The sequence below is a fragment of the Marmota marmota genome, unplaced genomic scaffold (assembly GCF_001458135.2).
Source record: "Marmota marmota marmota unplaced genomic scaffold, marMar, whole genome shotgun sequence".
Classification (NCBI taxonomy): Eukaryota; Metazoa; Chordata; class Mammalia; order Rodentia; family Sciuridae; genus Marmota; species Marmota marmota.
Window position 1 is genome coordinate 25,859,319 of NW_025999949.1, and position 22,406 is coordinate 25,881,724.

Sequence of the window (22,406 nt, forward strand, 5' to 3'; positions counted from 1 at the left end):
GTCGGAAGTCCACCAGGCTGCACTTCTTTCCCAAATCAGGAAGTCTCTTGGCCTTTAGGTCTTTGCATTCTGATGCTTTAATTTCTGAAGCCAAGGTCTCCTTGCTTCAGTTCTACACCTCTTCATGCAGCCGGGGGGCAGGGGGGGGGGGAAGGTGTGCAGATGTCAAGTGTGAAGTGAGATAAGGTCCCGCACAGGTGCCCTGAGCCTCGTGGCCGGTGCTGGAACCTGAGGCTTCTGTAGAAACAGCCTCTGGCCCCGCTCGGCCAGCCCCGGGCCAGCCCACCCGTTTCTTCTCGAGCTCCACACTGTGTCCTGGACTGAGTGCTCTGCCCCCGTGTCTCTGCTGCCTGAGTGATCTCAGCTGCACACAGTGGAGCTTCTTCACATTCCCCGTGACCCCTGTTACACCAGGGAGGGGGATGGCGGTCACCAATTTCACCTCAGGCTCCCAGCGCCACCCTTGCCCCGGCCAGTCCCTCTGAGCCCCGTGCATTCGCGGCTGGTGACGCTCTTGGGGTTCTCCGTGGCCCTTCTCCAGGTCTCTGTACGCCCTGCTGTGTGGCGTGGCATCCACTTGCCTTTTCCATGTTTGCATTTGTCAGGGTTTAGTTACTGTGACTAATTCCCCAGATGAACTAGAGGGGGAAGCCTTCTTTGGGCTCATGGTTTTGAGGCCCCAGGCCTTGATCCGTGGGTACCGCGGCTGCCTTCAGGCCTGGGATGAGGCGGCCTCCGTCCTGGGAGCCCAGGGCAGAGTGAAAGCCCTGACTTCAAGCCAGGAAGTGACAAAGAGGGACCAGGGTCCCATTGCTGTCGTCAGGGGCCTACCCCAGTGACCCACGCTCTTCCTCTAGACCCCACCTCTTAAAGGCTCTACCACCTTCCAATAGGACATTCTGGAATCCAGCCTTCAACGCATGGGGCCTGGCAGAGGACACTTGTCCAAAGCATCACATGTTTCCCGGTGCTCTGCCATTTTTCAAAGCTAAACTCAAGCTCCTTTTTTTTTGTACACGTGATTTGGACAGGGAGGGATACCTTGCTTCCTCCCCTGTGACGTTGTAGAACTTGGTGTGAAAGGCACTTCTGACGGATCTCCATTTCACCACTATCTGTCTCTCCTGATGGGCCCTGAGCTCCACTGGACAAGGATGGATCACATTGATGTTGACATGCCTAGTGCCTACGACAGGGCCTGGTACACAGTAGGTGCTCCATAAATACCTTTTCAAGATTGAATCAAGAGCCTCAGAGATGAAGAGCGTCTAGCAATAATTGTGTAAAATCTTGGAAAAGAAATATATCGGAATAGCTTCCAGCAATTTTTAAAGAGTAAAGAATGATGATTAAAAAAAAAAAGAATGGTCTTCATGTTAGCTTTTAAAAGATAAATTTGGGAGGATTAGAATACTGAAACAAAACACACAACCAAAAAGTATAAAGGAAAAAAAAATTCATGTCTAATCTCCCCCTAGGACTTTTCAAGAAACTAGACTCTAATTATGTATTTAATGAACTTCAACCCCCAATGGTTTCTTTACCGCTTTCTAAGGGCTGACCACGCCCACGAGTCCTGCAGCAGCCACGGACTTCGCCTCGTTCCTGTCTCCTTGGTTTACAGTCTGGATTGCATTTTGTCCTGAGGTTTCTTGCTATCACCAGCTCAGCTAGGCCACCTTTTTGGGCTCCTGGTCAGGCCAACTATAAGGGGAACGGGAAGGGGTGTAGGAAGGGAAGACATGGAGAAGCGACACAGCACTTCTGAATTCTGAAACTCACACACACGGATTTTTATTGTTGATATCGATTGTTTTCTAGGGTCTTGCTACTTACTTCTGAATTTTAGCAATTTGCACTTTGAACATGAATGAGAAGGGCCTACACTCCTACCAGCATAGAGATTCTCCTTTTTCTTCAAGAAAAAAGTAGAGGTCTTATTTAATTGCCGCATCATTGTACTCATTTGCTTACTCATGAGGTAAAGTATTTTTCCATATCTTTGTTAGTCAACTGTTTTTCCAATTTTGTGACTGTCAGTTCAAAAAATGGAATGGGTTCTAGGTTTATACTTAGACCCTTGTCTTAGAGAGACTCACAACTGAATGATTTCTCAAAATGCACCTGGGTTTCACTGGGATATACTTGGGTAAAATTATTCTTCTCTGTTGTAAAATAGGGTGAATCTTACTAATAAATATTTGCCCTTTCAAAATGGAAGAATGATCATTGTGCTCCTACTAGGAACTAAAGGCATAAGTTCCAAATGTAACAATAATCGAGACGGCTGTCCCTAACTCCAAGACCTTACAGTTGCCTAGGAAGAAACACCAGAAAACTTTTTGACAGCATATGACACCAGGTGCTGGATGGAGTAGCCATTGTGCCCTGGAGCATAGATAAAGTTTATCTAAGATACAGAACATAGGAAAGGATAAGGCCCCAAATAAGTGCCGTGGATTGATGTCCGTGTCCCTCATAAACTCAAATGTTGAATTCTAGTTCCCATTTCAAGAGTTTTGAATGTAAGCATTTGGGGAAGTGATAAGTTACTATGGGGGTTTTAGAGATGGAAACTTAGAAAAGAGATTGAATAGCTTCCTGAAAGGACTACAGAGTGAACCCCACCTTTTCTTTTTTTTAATTGATTTTTTAAAAAAATAAATGACAGCGGAATGCATTGCAATTCTTATTACATGTATACAGCACAGTTTTTCATTTCTCTGTATATAAAGTAGGTTGACACCAATTCGTGCCTTCATACATGTACTTTGGATAATGATGTGCATCACATTCCACCATCATTACTAACCCCCTGCCCCCTCCCTTCCCCTCCCACCCCTTTGCCCTATCTAGAGTTCATCTATTCCTCCCATGCTCCCTCTCCCTACCCCACTATGAATCTGCCTCCTTATATCAGAGAAAACATTCAGCATGTGTTTTTTTGGGATTGGCTAACTTCACTTAACATTATCTTCTCCAACGCCATCCATTTACCTGCAAATGCCTTGATTTTATTCTCTTTTATTGCTGAGTAAAATTCCATTGTGTATATATGCCACATTATTTTTTATCCATTCATTCACTGTTTCCACCATGTGAGGACAGAGCAAAAGGACAATCATCTATGAACCTGGAGATGAGTCCTCCTCACACTCCACATCTACCAGCACAACAGTCTGGGACTTTCCAGCCTCCAGATTTATAAGAAATAAATTTCTGTTTGTAAGCCCCCCGACTATGGTATTTTGTTATGGCAGCCCAAGTGGACTGAGACGATCAGCCAGCAGCAGAGGTGATGGGGGACAGGCGAGGAAGCAGGGTCTGGAGAGGTTGAATGCAGGACGAGCAGCGGGTGCAGCTGTGTGCTGAGGCCCAGGTCGGTGGCCTCTTCTCCCGCTTGGCTTCCTCCATCCGCCGTATCCCCACAAGCATGCAGACAGAAGTTAGTTGTTTGGACACCTCACAGAGTTGTCCTCTCTGTGCTCATCCCTATTGAAGTAGGACTTTGGTGGATGGGTGAACCTGGTCAAGTTATCCATGAGAGGTGACTGTTAACAAAAAAACGTTTCTAAAAGCAGTTTGCAGGACCCTGAAGGACGCGCAGTCCAGAGGTAAGCTGAAATGGCCAATTTAGACCTTGCTTTTAAGAAACTTCATGGTGGAACTGGGCTAAGTAAAAGGAGCAGTCTGGATGACTCTTAGGGAAGAGAAGGGAGAGAAAACAGAATGGGAAAATTTACTGAGAATGGCCACTGAATAAAGAAAACAATAAATTGCTCTCACTGTCCTCTGGACCTTATTTTTCCTATTTGTTATCAGCAAGAGCTTCTTTCTGAATGTCCTTGAAGCTACTCCTTTAACTGGGTTACGTACATGCCTCACCAGAACATTCATTGATCGCCACTGTGATAATCACTAAAAAGTAGAATCACGAGGTCACTTGCAAAAAATATCTTCCTAATCTAATCAGGGAGACCAAAGAAGGCTTTCTAGGAGAAGTGACCATTATGTGGAAACCCCAAAGATTGATTGTTAGAAGATATCTAGAGCAGAGTGTCCTGACCTTGTTACCCTTGACATTTGAGGCCCAAGCATTTCTTACCATGGGCGTTGGTCCTTCTGGGCCTTGCAAAATGTTGGGCAGCATCCCTGGCCCTAGCTACTAGGTAGATATATCATTTCCTCTTGCCTGCAACATACTAAAATGTCTCTAGACATTTCTGAACAAACCCCCGGCAGGACTGCTGGTGCAGAGGGAGGTGGGTGGGTGCAGCCTTCTCAGCAGAGGGAACCCCAGGGGCGACTCTAAGACAGGGAATGGGAATATGAGGAGCTGGAAAAAAACCCAAAACACTGTGGGGTCTGGATCAAGAAGTCCCCAGGAGGGGACATAGTGAGGTAGGGGTAGATAGACCATGAGCAACCCTGCATGTGGGTGTCCCGGAGAGACAGGTACCGTACAGAACATTTTTGCTTTATGGATAATTCCAAATGAACCTGTTTGGGGTTTTCTCCCCTTCTAAAGTCCATTTTCCTGGGTATTGGGATGGACCCCAGAGGTGGGCAAAAGTTTGTGTTGGGACACACAACCTTTGTGGAAGTTGTACCTTTTGCTGGCTCTTTGAAATGATTGCTTACAACATTTTGCTTTCAAGCTCTGCTCAAAAGCTTTTTTTTAAAAAAAACAAAAAACAACCCTCTATTTTTAATCTGCTAAACCTTTCAGCGGCAGTCATTTTTTTCTGTATTGTTTTCCTTCCCACACTCCCCACCATGCATATTAGATCTGACGTGATGACCTGCTCTTTATTCCTTCCGGGGTCTATGTATTCTCACAACAGCTCTCCAGCCTGATATGTTGAGCCAGCATCTTTTTTTTTTTTTTTCATAAATTTCCCCAGAGACAATGTGCATTTCATAGATTTTTCAGTCATTTGTTTTCTTGAAACTTGTGATCATGGACTTACTGTGCTCTCTGATGGTCACTGTGCCACCTTGGAAACGTGGCTCTGGGCAGAAAGGGTATGTTTGAGTCAGCTTTTTCATTTCCATCATCAAAAGACCCTATAAGAAGAATGTAGAGGAGGAAGACTTTATTCTGGCTCATGATTTCAGAAGTGTAGTCCATGGTCAGCCACCTCCACTTCTCTGGACCTGCGGTGAGCCTGAACATCCTGGTGGAAGGGTGTGGCACAGGAAAGCAGCTCAGAACGTGGCCACCAGAAAGCAGAGAGCTCCACTCTCCAAGGACAACATATGAATCCCCAAGACAGGCCCTCATTCACCTACTTCCTGCAGTCACGCCGTAACTGCCTACAGTTACACCCAGTTAATCCAAATCAGTGGATCGATCCACTGATCAAGTTAAGGTTCTCGTAATTCAGTCATTTCACCTCTGAACATTCTCGTATTGTCTCACACAGGAGCTTTTGGAGGGACACCTCATGTCTAAAGCATAACAGGGTGATTCTTCTCCACATTTGGATTAGTAACACCATCAGGAGACACAGTACTGATCAGGTTGACATTTCTCTTGTTCTTCTTTTTTCAAATCCCATGTCATTCTTTTTCTCATATACCCACTTCACTCTGTCTCTTGGCTTTTCTTGGTTTTCCCATAAATAGCTTCTAAAAATCAACTCAGAGCCTCATTAGAGGAAGGATTCCCTCTTATCCTCCTCTGTCCCTAGAGCTCTGAGATTGCTTCCTGCTGAGTGAGCTTGCTGTTGTTTAGTGGACCTCTCTTGTGCCCCTGAGACCACAGCCATGGTGCCACTGTAGGGGTAAAGGGGCTTCTTCCGTAGTGTACTGACAGCTCTTGTAGTGATCAGATTCTGGAGTCAGAATAGAGGATGAGAAATAGACAACGGTAAATGAAAGAAAACCTATGAATTGTGCCCTACCTATGTGACACCTGCTGCCACACTTCTTTATCACTTACCTGCCATTGACTACAGGAAGTCACATGGCCTCTTCTAAGCGACAGGGGCAATGATGTGCAACCTCATCTTCGCCCAGAAGGTAGAGGGACATAATGTCCATGGACAGCCTTAGTCACTACCCTGATGAGCTGAGGCAGAGAATCCCCACACCATGGCTCCTCCTGTCTAATGGAAGAGACATGAAACAAGGCACCATGGTAATTAGAGCATGATGCCAAGCAGAGGGGTGTGGGTCCTGGGGGACTTGATCATGGAGGACCCAAAGGTCATAGAAATTAGCTCGGGGAGAAGGAGAGACGGTGGGGAGTCTGGCCTGTTCCAGAAGGGAAAGGCCACCCGATTAAGTGGTTAAAGGTGGGAGAAAGACTTGTATGATATAATGCAGGAAATGGAGGTGATGGCTTTCATTTGTTTTGTGAAATAAATGACCGACCCTTACATTCTTTGAAGTGTGAGAATGGTGGTTTTGTTTTTCTGAAGTTGAAGAGGACCGTTTCAGTGGAGGGGGATAGTGAAAGGATTGGGTTGACCCCCAGGGTCAAAGGGAATGATGTTACCTGGGGAGAGAAGGAAGTCCAGTTGGGGCCCAGTGAAGGCCCTTTGTGGGAACGTTCTCTTTAATTCAACCAGTGACTAGAAGAGAACATAAATTTTAGATTGTGGCGAAGAGGCCACAGAGTGCTGAACATGGGGACCTCAGCTTTTTTACCCATGTGCTCAAACAGGACAATGACCTTATTCACAGCATGTTGTCCCATGTAATCCTGCAAGATGTTTAAACTCAAAGAAATCACTGCACAGGCTACAGGGGTAGTTCATGGCCAAATGAGATTCCCCGGCAGTGCCTGCAGTGGGCACCGTACTGCATCTTGGGAAAAACAGGGCATGTGGAGTCTTCCGTGATCTCCAAGATCCGTTAGGCCTCTTCCACAAAGAAATTCAAGGGTGCTTTCCTCCCAGCAGCCCCTTTACGGTCTAGAGCTCAAAATCAAGGTTGGCCTCCATGTTGAGCTTGGGGGTTTTGAGACTTTTCTCCTTTTCTTTTCTCTTTGATCGTTTATTTTAGTTAATTTCCAAGACACATTATCAGGAATTACTGACCTGCCTTATCGCTTGCTTACTGCCATTCAGATTTTAGAAGTTGACCCGTTGGCTAAGCCCACCCAGATCAGAGAAACAGGAGCATAGAGCTGCTGTTTTAGGAAATGAGCTGCTAAACTGGGATTTGTGGTTACCTTTGCTTACTCCATTGTAAATCAAAATGTCAGTGCAGTTCCAAGTGTCAAAGTGAAGAGATGACAAAATGACATTTTTGAGCAATATTCTTCTTTCTCCTGAGACTGGGTATGGAGTTTCATTCACTGATTTTTTTTTTCCACGAAATGATTGGGAGTAATGATTAGTTTCCTGAGAAGATTTTAAGTTTTCACTAGAGTTTTGTTTTTTTAATTAACTTATTCTGTATTAGATATGATCTAAAAGACTCTCCCATTTCTGTCTTTAGAAGCATTGGACTGCCGATTTTCTTCAGTAACCCTTCTCTGTGATAAAACTAACACATACCTTGATCTGTACAGTGTAATAGTTAAACCACAGGCTTCACAGTTGAGTTATCTTGATATAATTCCTGATTGTGCTAATTAATGATTGTGTGTGTGTGTGTGTGTGTGTGTGTGTGTGTGGTTTTAGGGATTGAACCCAGGGCCTCACACATTCTGAGCTACATTCCCATTCCTAATTATTTTAAAATTAATCAAATTACCTAAGTGCTCTGAGCCTCAGTTTTCTCATTAGTAAAATGAAGATAGTAAGAATAATAATAGCAATAATTATAACTATACACAACTTAAGAGTGTTTTCATAATACATGAGATAATGTACAGGTAGTGTCCCGAATACACATAGCTATTGTTGCTATTTGTAACATGCACAAGTACATATACACACAGACACATGCACACATATAAACACAAGGGAGTATGTCCCCGAAAGCTGCTTACCAAGACACACTGAGGACACTGGAAGGCAGAAAAGAGAAAGCCTTCTCCTGTTTCAGTAATTGAACGTTTAACGAAGATCTTCTGTGCAAGAGCGGTGGTCTCATTAGATGAATAGATCCTAACTTCAGTCCTCAAGGTGTGGGGATTCCTGCAGAAGAAAAAAAAATGACAAAACTCTGCAATAAGAAGCAGAAGGAGGACGGGTGTGGTGGCACATGCCGTAATCTCAGCAGCACAGGAGGCTGAGGCAGGAGGATCACAGGTTCAAAGCCAGCCTCTGCAAAAGCGAGGCGTTAAGCAACTCAGTGAGGATGGATGGGCAGGGCTCAAAGGACTTCAGGGTCACTGGAACTATTTTGTTATGGTGGGCACATGTGGCGATGAATTTGTCTGGACCTGTAGAGTGTGCAACACCAGGAGTGAGCTGTGATGTGAATCTACACTCTGGGTGATGATGACGTGTCAATTGGGTTCATTGAGAGTAACAAGGGTACCACTCTGGGGACAGACACTGATAATGAGGGAGGCACACATCGGTGGGGCAGGGTGGACATGGAAAATCTGGACCTTCCACTCAACTTTGTTGTGAGCCAAAAACTAAAGGAAAAAATAAAGTCTATTTTTTTTATTGTTGGTTGTTCAAANATGAACATCGATGTAGCAAAAAAAAAACAAAAACAAAACAAAACAAAAAAAACAACAACTTTCACCTGTTCATTATGTTGATGGTGACAACAGGAGCAACCTCCGTGGGTGGAGCTTTTTCTATGTGACTCACTTAAAACTCCTGACAATCAAGAACACATCCCTTTACTTCTCCTTTCATGGGTGGGAAAACTGTGACTTAAATATATGGTTACGGTTTGGATGTGAGGTATCTCCCCCAAAAGTTCATGTGTTAATGCAGAACTGTCAGGAGGTGAAATGATTAGATTATAAAAGCCATAACGTGATCTACTGGATTTATCAGTTTGATGCATTAAAGTTTGAATGGATTACTGGATGGTGACTACAGGCAGGTGGGGCATGGCTGGAGGAAGTGGGTCACTCTGAAGGTGTGTCTTGAAAATAATGTATTTTGCTCTCTGCCTGCTTCCAAGTTCCAATGAGCTGAGCTGCTTCCCTCTCCAATGCCCTTCTGCCATGATGTCTCTCTCATTTCAGGGCCAGAGCCCTTGAGTCAGCTGTCCATGGACTAAAACCATGAGCCCCAAATAAACTTTTCCTTCTCTACATTATTCCTTTCAGGTATTTTAGTCACAATAATAACAACAACAACAACAAAACCTGACTAACACATATAATAGCCACCATTGTGGGGGTAAGTTCAGTGATGAGGTAATGTGATGTTTGGGACTTAGAAATTAATAATCCAAAGTACAAGTTCAGAATGGAATGGGACAAGGAAGACAGGAACCCTCCCCCACTTCCTCAGTATACTCAGGGATATTGGGGGGGGCCTTGGAATTTCCCCAGATAATGCAGTACTTATTCATGACATTTAGATTCTACGTTAATGAAAACTCTTGGTGTTTTTGACTCATCCAGGTTATGCAAATCATCACAGCACAGCTTAACATATGTCGTAACAGCTGTGGGCTAAGACAGCTGGGCAGCCACAGTTGAAGAAGTGCAGCCCAGACTTCCCTGGAGAAAAAGACCTTGGATGAGAGCTATAGGAGAAGTGGCCATCCTCCAGGCAAAGAGAATCGGTGCAGGTAGAAAGGACTTTACCATAGGAGCAGGCAGCGTTAGCAAGCATGGTGGTGGGAACCGCTTGGTCTAATAGAGCCATAGCGCAGTAGAGAAGGAACATCCTAGATCAACTGTTCAAAGCCATCCTACGCATCCATAGGTGGACCAAGCAAGCCCCATGCACATTCAGATTGTTATTTGCTAGAAAATCCCAGCAATTTAATCCTGGGTTTTCCTAATTCTTAGCAGTTGGTAGTTGGATGAGAGAATGTGCCATTGAAGACAGGTGCTCTTGACCAAAGTGAAAAACAGGGCATCACCTTAGTAGGTTTGCAGGCTGTGGGAAAAGGACTGTGATACTGCTAAGGAGTTGAAGCGGTCCTCTCCAAAATTTATGTTGGAATTTAATCCAAGGCAATGGCAGTAAGAACTAAGGCTTTAGGAGGCAATGAGGCCATGAGTGACCCACCCCTATGGACAGGATTAGTGCCTTAGGAAAGAACTCGAGGGAATGATGTAGGACTCTGTTTGGTCTTTCTCCCTTCAGCCTTGTCAAGATGCTACCCAAGGCCCCATTTTGGAAGCAGAGACCTGGCCCTCACCAGACACCCAACTGGCTGTCACCTTGATATCAGACTTCCCAACTTCAAGAACTACGGATGTAGATCTGAATTGTTTATATACTACCCAGTCAATGGTGTTTTGCTCTAGCAACACACATAGATGAAGACAGAAATAATTTCAGGTTTCAGTGCAGGGACCAGTGGATGTTACTGAAATGAAGGGGTGCTGTATTAGGGAGAAGCACTCCTATGCCCTAAGCTTGAAATACTACAAGATAACCAGGGAGAGATGTTCAGCATTCGAGCTTCTGGAGCTTGGGGAGAGTCTAAAAAAGTAACATAGATTTGGAAACCAGTGACCAATAAGAGATTATGGATCAATGCAAGGGAGAAATATTGCCAGGGGTCCACCATTATCCAGAGATGGCTGGAGAAACTCAGAAGGACAATGAGATGACCTCTCTACCTTCAGTCTTCTTCCTCTGATGCCCTGTAGCCTTTGAACATGGCCTTTCAATGTCGGTACCCTTAAATGAATAGGCATTTGGGGTTCGGAGCAATGTTGAACTTTTACCTATCTTCTTTTGGCATCTATAGTTTTACTAATACAGCTTTTGTCTATATTAATGTCTGTGAGCCATTTTCTACTGTTGACTCACTTTGAATTTCTAGTCAAACGAAAACCCCTGAGTTATGTTCTAATTAACTGTGATAAAGCCAAGTTTTCGTAATGTATGCTAGTCCACTTGGTTTTAGACCTTAAATGTAAGCCTTGTCTGTATGAATGAATTTTTTAATACTTTGTTCATCAATTACCTATAAAATCAAGAAAATTATATATCTTTGCTGTAAGAACTCAAGTACATAATTAATAAAAATTATCATCCAAAATATTTTAACTAAAACTGTTATTTCAAAGGCAAGTGTCAATTACTTAGGAGATGAAAATACTTTTCATTCTTTAATTCATTCATTCTATAAATATTTTCTATATCTGTAGTATACTCCAGAAATTGTCCTAGGGGCTGGGTATTCAAGAATATAAATAGCCCAGTGTTATCTTTCATGGAATGTATTCTCAAGTGGGAAAAATGAATAGAAAATACGTACATATAAATACATATCTACAATCATTATATATGGCATGAAGGAAAGTGCAGGCCCCGTGAGAAAGAAAAACCAGGGGTTCCACTTTTGACAGATGAGTCAGGGCAAGCTTATTTACAAAGATGTGACATTCAGTGGGTCTCAGAGGCGTGTGTGTTCATGGCCAAATGAAGACGTATTTGTATGTGGCTCTATGAGGAAAAAGGTTGAACGCCTGTAAGTCATACTAACCATCTTGAATCTAAGCAACTGTACCTAAGCCCAGGGATATATGGGTTTGAAAAAGGCATCAAGGCCATTTGAGGCAAGGGCAAGAGCCTGAGGCGGGAGACCAGTTGCCTTCTGAGGACCCCAAAGCCGTTAAAGTGACTAAAGTCAGGAAGAGGGTGACACTGGAAGTGACTGGTAATAGGAGAAGGTCATGGGGTCTTCTTAGCCTGAAATACCACCCTAAAGATTTCTTGTTTTCTGGTTCTGCCCAATGCAAACACAAGTTATTGAGGTTTGTTTGTTTTGTTTTGTTTTCAAGAAAGAACAGTTTCTTTTGGGAAAGAGGACTCTAGCCGACCAACTAGAAACTCATTGCCACAGTTCCCGTGGGTGCGTGATGCTGGTAGCTTCGGATGCGATGGTGGCAGTCAGAGATGGGGGAATCTTTGGAAGGATGTGCTGTGGAGGTATGAGTGACTGTGGCCAGGCTTTGGTCAGTTAGGCCCCTTGAATGGAGGCAATTCTTGGATGAGGAAAGAGGGTGGGAACAGATTGCTGAAAAGCAAGTCAAGTCCTGGTTTGCACTATGGAAACAGGGTGAACACAGGTAAGTTATACTAACCATCTTGAATCTAAGCAAGTGTACCTAAGCCCAGGGATATACTTTTTGGAGGTCCTTACTCAGAGATGAAATTTAAAGTCAACAGATAAGATTGTGCTGGAGAAAATAAGTCAAGTGGCTTAAGACCAAGACCTCAAGAATGCCACACTTAGAGATTGTATGGAGGACTCAGGTGGCCAAAGCAGTTGAGAAGGAAGAAATGAAAAGGGGAAAGAAAGCACCTTGACTCTGGTTTCATTATAGGTTCTAAGAAAAAGGATGTGATGAATGGTACCGAGAGGCCATCAAGGAACTCGTGCTTCATTGTGTGCAAATATGAAGTCCTTGCAAAATCACAGAGATGATCTAATTTTGGGCCCCTTAGACCTTGCCCAGTGTTCTTGGGACAGTCACAGTGTACTTTTGCTGAATCAATCAATCAATGACTAAGATTAAAAAAATATATTGTTTGCCACAATTTGCAAAATTGTTCTCAGTGAATGAAGTCACTGAAAGGATGTGCTGTGGAGGTATGAGTGAGGAATTTTCAGCATCCAAATGAAGAACTGACCTCCTAGAGAATTAAGTTTTTTACCCAAAATCAAATATCTCATTGTTATAGTATGGCCAGGTCAAGTCTAGTATTCTGTACCAACACCACAGCTCACTGTGGATGATGGATAAATGAGGTCACATGAGTAGGCATTAACATGTGTTAACATATGTCATATACATTAAGATACACACCTTGGGATGCATTTGTATGTGGCTCTATGGGTGTTTATGTGTAACTATGTATCCTCAAAGTTGACATATGATAAAGACAAAAGCTGAACTGGCAGTCATCTCACACAGACAGTGGCCACATTTCCTAGGATAGCCGGGGATATGATCCTACATGGTATCGAGATGATTGATGGAAGGGAAAGAGGCTGAGAGTGAGCCCACAGCTGCAGAAGATTGACAGGGAGTAGGATTGTATTTCAACAGCGATCATGACAAAAGAACTGCCCATTGCTCATGCACATGCTCTACAGAAAACAGACTTGATATGCCCTTGGTGTGGAAGAAACTTCAGCAGCATATCAATTTTTCTAGCCACCTCAGCAGACTAGAAACAAGTGCAATTGCAGTGACATCTTCAGAGTGAATGCAATAACCCAAAGGGAGGAGATTAGTCATTCTTCACCTTCTTTGCTCACATTGTTGCTTGGCTGTTAACAACAGTTAACGGATAAATGCTGAAGGGATTGCCCATTGCGCCCTCTCTGCACGCTGTGACTTCCGCTTCCCATTACATTGGTAAATCTGCATGAACCAGCCCAATGGTAAATTTGTTTGTGGAAAGTGCAGGACCTCGAAGACTCAGGAAGTTTTGCTTCACTTCAATGGATATTGGTACAATTTTGTATCTAGAAACTGCTTTTTGTGTGCATTTGTGTAATTTCCCTTCTCTGGATCCCTTGTTAGCTGGGTTTGTACTGAATTCACTTAAATAAATAACTTTTTTTCTTCAAATACATAGTCAAAAACAAGGGCAGGTGTTTATTGTTTTCTAGAGCTTTGATGCTTATGAAGTTCTAGTAGAGAAACTCCAAATGAAACACATAAAGTCCCTTTGTGACTCTTGGAACCTAGGTCCTTGGAAGATGGATTCTGAGGCTCACCTCATAGCACGTTTCCAAATTCATGCTCTTAAGATCCTGGTGATGTTCCTGGATGAGCGGAACTGCTTCAGATAAACTCAGCATGCTCTCACCTCTGTGGGCTTCTGATGGTGTCATGGGCATGGGCCAGGTCTCCTCTGCTATGCCTCAATGACTTCAACAGTGGGGATGTGCAGCAAACCTAAAGGAGCCCTGATACTCTGACATGCTGTAAGAAGCTCAGAAAATTGCACACTGCACACAATGGCAAGCTTGAAATACGACACAGCAACATTCCCAACATTTGTTGAGTCTTCTGAGTGTGGTTCCTTATAGAAAGGATTTAACTGAGAAAACATTTGGGACATAATCCAGCCACAGGCACTTCTTGGCTCATATGAAGCCTCATTCTTGGTTCGAAGACAGTTTTATATTATGGAGTTTCTGTTTTTATTTTATTAAATTGATCTAAAATTGATTTGGGTGGTCATTGCACAACTCCTTGTATGTACTAAGAACCATGGAATTGTTAATTTTAAACAAGTGAAGTGTGGAATATGTGAATTATATATCCATAAAGTTGTTGTATTTTTTTTTTAAATTTTATATTTAAGAAAACAGTTAACTTTATTTCATTCCATACTTCTCGAATTACTTTGATCACAGAATTTTGGGGTTATTTTTTTCAGTTGGATGACATTGTATCCAATACAATTTTGACAAAGTAGATCTAGGGGGAACTTGGAAAGAGCTGAGTTCAAACCCTGGCTGTGCTAGTTTTCTAAGTGACTGCGGGGCCACAGAGTTAAGTGAGCTTGGCAAGTCATTCCAACCTCTGAAGCTCCAGACACAGGACCGTGTGCCTCAACCATCCCTACAAAGATGAAATGAGTTGACAGATGAAAGGCTAATCACAGTGCTCGGCACACAGGGAGAGCCTGCAAGCACAGCTCAAGCTGAATCTGAACAGCTGCATTGAGAAAAGCAAAATCAAGGCAAATAAATGAAAACCAATTTCTCGTAATGATGAAGACTGTTATGGCAAACTTTGTGAAGAAGCAAATAGTCCACACCCCAAGACTACATACCACTATGTGCTGTCTAATTCTGTATAGCAGGTGTCCACAATAGAAATGCTTAAGTAACTCAGAACATGTCCTTAGCACATGTCCTTGAAGGCATTCAGGCTCATTGTAAAGCTAGATTACTAAGGCAGTCTGAAAGCCAGACCTTTGCCATTGAACTTTTTTGAGGAGTAACATCCTGGAAATAGAGTGGAGAATTTGTTCAAATACTTTCCCAGGAGATGTAAATTTTCTGAGAAGTCTGAATAGAAATATCATGGCATTCAACATTACAACATTAATGCTAGGTCTGGTTTGGTCAAAACGCTAAGGATTTATTGTATGTTATATGCAATAAAAAAAGACATTTTGCTAAGGAAGTTCCTGTGGCCTGACAGGTTCAAGTTTAAAAGGAAGTCTAGTTTCTGACTCTTTCACTTTTAAGATAAGTGAATGCATTATTTTTTAACTAGGGAGGAAATCATTTTCCATTGACTTCAAAACAGAATCTCCTTGCACTAGGGAAGTACAAGTCAATCCTGTATTTGAAAATTAGCATACATTTACCAGACTTCCGACCAGAGTGGAAATCCCTAACTGATCTTTCAACTCTATAACACAATTTTGTCTTTGAAAAAAGTGAACCAGCTTTCTGGGAAGGGTTATCTTGTCCCAGACTGAAACTGGAACACATTAGTCACCACCTTACCTTATTAAAATCTAGCAAAACAGTGGGCAAACTAAAATCCCTGATTGGTCCACTTAATTTGACTAGAAATTGTCAGTTGGCTTCCTGAGAACAGTGTGAATCAAGAGTAAGAGAGACTGGATTCTCTGGGTGAGAAACTTACTCAGTGACAGCTTACACCTTCAGGCATTTCCAATAAAATAGGGGAGGGGGTGGCGACAGTTTCTCTAGACAGGTCTGGAGTCTGAGGAAGATGACTCAGATTCGCCAACTTTCTCCCAGCCACCATCTGGCAAGCCCGTGAATGTGAAATGGGAGAGTCAGTGTCCTTCCAATCAACGAAGAGCACCTCTGGCCACAAGACAGGAACTTGAGCACAAAGCCCAAGTTCCTCTGAAGGATGGACTTCTCCACCAATGAAGCTTGAGGCTACGTTGTGATGGAAATCCGTCTAATCTCTCCACAAAGGAGGGCTCCTTGCACTAGATTTAGGAACCGATGGCCTTGACCTAAAACTTCACTGCAAAATGTTGTTCCCATCTTCAATTTAGACGAATTAAAACAATGTGCCATCTGAGTCTGAGGACAGGAAAAGAGGATGAGGAGACTCCTGATTATGAGTACCTTCTGCATTCCTTGAAGGCATGGTAGAGGGCAATTTGCATACAGTGTTCATTTGTCCTTATTCCACAAGTGTGAAAGAGACATCATCTTCTTCCTTTCTACAGAGAATCAGAGAGGATGAACAATTTGTTCAAGATCTCAAATTGTAAAATCAGGGCTTTTTTCCTTCTTTTTTCATCAACATGTGCTTTTACAAATCAGGGGTTTGGGTATCATCCAGGAGGAGTGAATTCTTGTGAATTTTCTTGAGTGGCTTTAGCATGTCAGACTTTATTCTTCTAAGTCACGGGAAACTGTCTTAGCTAACATTCTCTGATGGCTGAAGCTTCGCTGGGAATTTCACACATTTAATCTTCATGAATTTCCATAATAAGCCCACGGCAGCTTCTAGCCTTCAGTGGCAAAATGGAGGCTCTCCGCACTCTTTCCAAGCAGCACACAGATCAGAAATGCCAGGGCCAGGATCTGAGCCCAGGTGATCTAACTCCAAACCTGTTCCCCTCAGCCATTATGTTATGGTTAACTATGCACGTTATGTACGCATTCACTTTATCAAATTGTTCTGGGTTAATTCTCTTCAGAAAATCACCATCAACAAATACCATATGTAACCTTGTACTTTGTCAATGCGCGAGCCTTGCCTGTCTATTTCCCAAACAATAAGGTTTGATCCTGGGAACACAGTTACTTTGTAACTGAGCAGCTTATTCTGATCAATATACCATCACTAGAAGGATGAAGCCAACAGTCAAAGAGAGTGCCTGCTATTTATATACTTATATTGACAGATCAATTTTCAAAAATAATTCAGGTATTTCTCAACAGATTGCAGATGCCTTGAAAGGGCCCGTGGACTGCAGTGGATGCCCCGAGGGCGGATTTAAACAGCTGGTCCCAGCAAGGTGGATGGAAAATGCACCTTTTGAATTTCTCTTCACAATGGAAAGCTTTCTCCACATAACTAAAAGGAGGAGTACACAGGCTTCAAATTTTCAATTGTAAAGAACATAATCTCCCATGCTCTTGAATGCACTTATCACCATTCTTAAAGATTATTAATACATTGAAGTGTTATCGCCGTCTTGTTAAAGCATGTCAGTCCAAGTCCTTTGGGGACATCAGGAAGACTTTGGCCCTAGAGACTGAGGAGGAGCAAAGGAGGCCTGCTGTTTCCTTCCCACAAAAGGCCAAAGAAAACAAACAGTCATCATTTCTGCTCTCAGATTGAGGTCCTAGTCATAAGAAGAGTGATTATCAATGCTTTCAGAGAAAAAGGAGCAAATATTCTGCCTAACATGAGTTTGGCTGGTAGAAATTATTTTAACTGTTTTTAACAGTTCTATATAAACTTCTTCTTTTTTTTAAACCAATAAATGTCTGGCTTTGCATCTGAAAGAAGTCTGTAGCTGTTCTCTCTCATATTTTTTTCCCATGATCCTCAGGGTCTGTTTCTCCAAGTGGCCATGATGTCTTCTCCAAATTCCTTTTTGCGGTTCGTGGGATTCCCAACAACAGCTGGCATGGCACTCAGGTCCCTGGACATGGGGTGCAGAGCTGAGAGGATGAAGCATTCAGGCCTAGGGTGATGGGAGGCCCAGAGAACGTGAGGGCTTCCCACATGCCTGCTCCAAGGGGCTCCTCCCAGAGAGAGAGAGAGTTCCTTGCACCCCCAGGAGCCCTGCACACTGCAACCAGGTGTAGGACTTGGAGCCCAGACAGATGCCCTGGGCAGAGGGCAATGATACAACTGGAGCCACTGAGTTTAGGCCAACAGGTTTGAATAAGATTTACAGGTTGACCACAAGCTTATTGACACATTTCAAATGTAAACACTTCCAAACACAATTGAAAAGTGTGGTCAGCAATTGAAAAGTGTGGCAAGGTTCTCCGTGAGCTAGCGGAAACTCCACATAAAAGTTCTCTGCTTGAAGCAGAATGTCTCCTCCCATGTTTTCTGCGCTGAAATGCAGATTATCCTGTCCTACACTGAAGAAGGCTACAGCACCGCATATGTCCCTCATTCTTCCCAGGACACCAACACAAAGAGCTCAAAAGTAAAAAAATGGGCTCTTGGCCAATGTTTATGTGGCATTATAAACACAATACAGAGTGTGGGGGAGTTTTGTTTCTTAAATGTAACAGTTTATGTTGGTGAAATTATTATGACTTTTCAAAGTCTTTCATTGTGTTCCAAAAACTGAGCAACTCTTGATGAAGATGCTTTTGTTTTTCAGTGACACACATGTGTTTCATAAGGAGCATCGTCATTTTCTCTGCATTTGGACAGGTCCACATCCTCACATTGATAAGATGGAGTGTGCGGCTGGGTCTCACCTCCTTTCCTGCAGACAGTAGTTCCCCATGTGGAGGAGAGATGGACTGGCTCACCCCAGTTGGAGAACAAAGACTCCTTGGAAAAATGAAACCTGTAGATCACAGCTGAACTTCACCCCTGATAACTTCCTTCTGAGAACTCACTCTTTAAAGTCTTGTTCCAGAAATTGTAAGAATTCAAGCAAGAAAAACAACAGCAATAATAAAACCAGTAGGCTTATGTTTCTCTGGTGAGTAGGTAAGAACGTGATTGCGCTTGGCTTTGGAAGTTCTCAGATGGAGATCCACTTCCTCCGATTATTGACTGTGAGAAGATGGGATGCTCATAATGTCTCTCTGAATCTTCAACTCCCAATCAATCTCTGTCCTGACATCTCCTAAGATTGCTCTTTAGAGCAACCAGAGTATTATGAAATAGCTCAGCACATTGGAAAGCAAAAAGTGGAGCGTGCATAATATTTATTATGTTTTTTCCTCTTGCTATTTCGTCAAAAAGGGTAAAATTCACTACATTCTCAAATGATCAAAAAGTGATTGTTCAGTCTCAAGGCTGACACAGCTCTGCAGGCTGTATACTGAATGTCCAGAGGGTTCCCGGATGGGGTACAATCCCACCCAAGGTACCCTGGAACGGGAATGCTGAACTCCTTTGTTCTTGTAAGTTCACACAAAAGAACTCTTCTGGTTAATAGAAACCTGTTGATATGAAAGAAACCTGGGCTCTGAAAATATTTCACTAAATATATGTATAATATCATTCAATTACACACATCTCAAAGTACAGGAATTATAATCAAGAAGCCTGGATTCTAGTCCTGGCTTTGTTGGAAATCAGTAATTTTAAGCTACTTTCTTGGCTACTTTGAGTTTCTACTTGCTCATTTGTAGAATAAGGCAGTGACCTTCCCTCTAATCTGGATAATTAAATTAAAAGTTAAGTATATTTCTTTAGTACTCTGAAAATGGAGACGTACTCATCATTCAGTGGATGCTCTAAATGCATCTAGCCCAATTATCTGCCTTATTAAAAAATTCCTGACAATCTGTAATCGGTTCCTAAGATCAACGAGCCAAATCTTCGCACTTCAGAAATCCATGTCGTCAGCCACCACCTGGCGCAGAGGCGGGTGGTGTTCTTCATCCACTGGAGAGACCCACGCCCGCCCTCTATCTCCCTTGTCCATCAGGGTTAGTCTCCTAATTCCCTTACTCATCTCACTCAAAAAATTGCTTGCTGGATATTGTGTAAAAGATAATTAATTTAATTATTTTCACCTAAACAAACAAAACCCAAACATTATGGGATGGGCTCGCCCCAGATCCCGTGTAAGGCTGTCCATTGGCATTGCCCTTGAAAGAGCCGGGGCACCGGCCGTGGAGAGTGTGGGGGGACGTTGTCCTGGGGATCATCCAGTTCAGCCTTCCTGTTTCTTGTGAAAGGGGTCAAGGCTCTAAACAGAACAGGAGCTGTCCCTAGATCGCCTCCTCAGGAGACAGCATCTGAATTAGAAAAGGGAACATGTGACTTCAGGTGTGCTGCTTTTCCAACGGTGCCATGGTGTGACTGTGCCAATCATGCCTGTTGTCAATCTCCATTTTGCTTTCTAAGTTTTGGGGGCCTCCTGAGCTGTCTATATCTTTGGACAATTTAGGAACAGGCAACTCTTCCTTTCAGAGACCATATGCCAGGTCAGCCAGCTTCAGAAGCAGACTATGAGCTGGTTTGCTAGAATTCCCTTAGCTATGCCCAGCTTGTTTCCACCTCAGGGCCTTTGCACTGGCTGCTGTCTTCCTGGAGTCCCCTCTTGCTTTCCATAGGTTCCCAAAGAAGGAAGGATTCTTTTCTTCTTTTAGATTTTTCAGATCATACTTTTTTGGAGAAGTCTATATTTATCTTCCATCTAAAAATCCTTAATTTCACCAGTATTCTCCATACAAACATTATAGTGTCTGATTTTTTTTCATAGTCCTTCCCAGTCTGTAATATTATATTTACCCATCTTTATTTTCTCCCAAGGAAATGAGAACTTAAAAAAAAAATTTCCTACCACATCTCCAGTTCCTAGAATAGTGTCTGGCATCCAGTAGGTGCTCAATACACAGTGCTGAAAGGGTGAACGAATTAAAGAGTTCATGAATGAGTCTTATTTTATTTTTTTTTAGTTTCCAGAGGGTTTTTCTTTGGTTCTCTTTCAGTAATGAAACTTGTTGTTTTGGGTGCTTCTAAGAAATTTGATTAGCATAATTCAACCTCAGTGTAACACTTCAAATGTCAACTCCCCCTTCTTCAGTTTATACTAGATCATTCTTTATTCTTTGGACTGTCGTTTTCCAAGCAGTTCAGCAGTGACAGACCCCCAGAGTTTCTTCCTAAGTGGAACAATAGATTCAAAAGTCCATATGCTGGAGTGCATTGTTTGCTTCAAACTGGTTGGAAGCTTAGCTTGTCTCTGGCAAGCATTTCTAGCTACGGATGCTTGGTTTATATTGCTCTGTTGGCACGGATGCTCTCAAGCCAGAACTGTGGTTTTTTTCATGTCCACAGAGGTCTCAGCAAATGGTGTCATACTAATTACATTGTCTACTTTAAGCCCAAAATATTGATGGATAATGGGCCAAGGGTCCCAGTGGAAGCATACTGGCAGAGCTTCTTACCTATTATGACATTTTTACTTAGCTGTCTTTATTTTCCAATCTACTTTCTTCAGTTACTTCATGTAAGGGGTTATTATTCACAGTGAGAACATCATTTTCCCTGTGGCAGAGAGAGAAGTACAGAGATTGCAAGGGCAAATTCAGAAGCAATCCAAGCCAGCCTCTGGCCTCTGAGCAGAGCCAAATCCATCAAGCAGGGGACGAGACAGCAGAGTGTACTCTTTAATTAGCTCCTGCCCACAAAGAGTGGTTTTCATGGGGGAAGAGAACACTTGGGTTGGTTATACAAGTGTCTTCTTGTCCTTGAGGGATTTCCTGTAGACTTGAGGGAAAATGAGTTTGGAGATTAGGTCCGTCCTTGTGTTAATTTGGTTTAAGTTTTAAAGTAAATATATTCACTTTTAAAAAGACCTCGTTTACTTAGACATGCACAAAGCTGGATTTCAAGGCCACCAAAGGACAGAAAGTACATTTTATCCATATTCAGAGTTGATACATCAGCCCGTGTACTTTGGGGCATGTAATAGGGGCTGTCTGCATGCTGGTGAATGAATGAATGAATCCAGGAATGTATGAACAGGTAAATAACACAAATCAGTGACATTCTTCCCACACGGATATTTATAATAAGGAATTAATAATTCTCTTTGTATAATCTCTCAGATGTCTCTGAGCCCCCTTGGTCAATCTGTGACAATTCCAGAAAGCTTCTGTTATAAACACATTGAACACATCATGAGTTACCTATTTTTCTCTGCCCAGTCCTGCTTCCACCCTTCCTTACAGGGTTGATTCCCAAATGCATTTCCCAATAAACCTCCTACACACAGTTCTCTGGGACAGTCTGTTTCCAGGAAGCCCAACTCAAAGCACCACCTTGAGACTAGGCATTCTCACTTTCTAAAATATAAAACAAACAAACAAACAAACAAAATTTACTTACCATATAGGGCTATTGTGAGAATTGAAAATACAATGTAGATCCTCAGTATTTATCCAAAAGAACCAAAATCATCATACTGTGACAATACAGCCACCTCAATGTTTATAGCAGCAAAATTCACAGTAGCCAAATTATGAAACCAGCCCAGATGCCTGTCAATAGATGAATGGATTAAGAAACTTTGGTGCATAGATACACAATGGAGTTTTATTCAGCCACAAAGAAGAATGAAATCATGGCATTTGCCAGTAAATGGGTGGAAATGAGAAGGTTATGTTAAGTGAAATAAGCTAGACCGAGAATATCAAGGGCTGAGAGTTTTCTCTTATGT

The 22,406-nt window shown here is 42.7% G+C and overlaps 1 long non-coding RNA gene across 1 annotated transcript in view; it reads left to right on the forward strand.

The window, feature by feature from the left end:
- Window positions 1-20,827, forward strand: part of LOC125616554 — a 36,360-nt gene extending 15,533 nt beyond the window's left edge. Inside the window, exons 2-4 of the long non-coding RNA XR_007347248.1 lie at window positions 9,494-9,663; window positions 11,840-11,987; window positions 18,378-20,827. This is a non-coding gene — a long non-coding RNA (uncharacterized LOC125616554). The remainder of the gene's footprint in view (window positions 1-9,493; window positions 9,664-11,839; window positions 11,988-18,377) is intronic.
- Window positions 20,828-22,406: the final 1,579 nt, after the last annotated feature.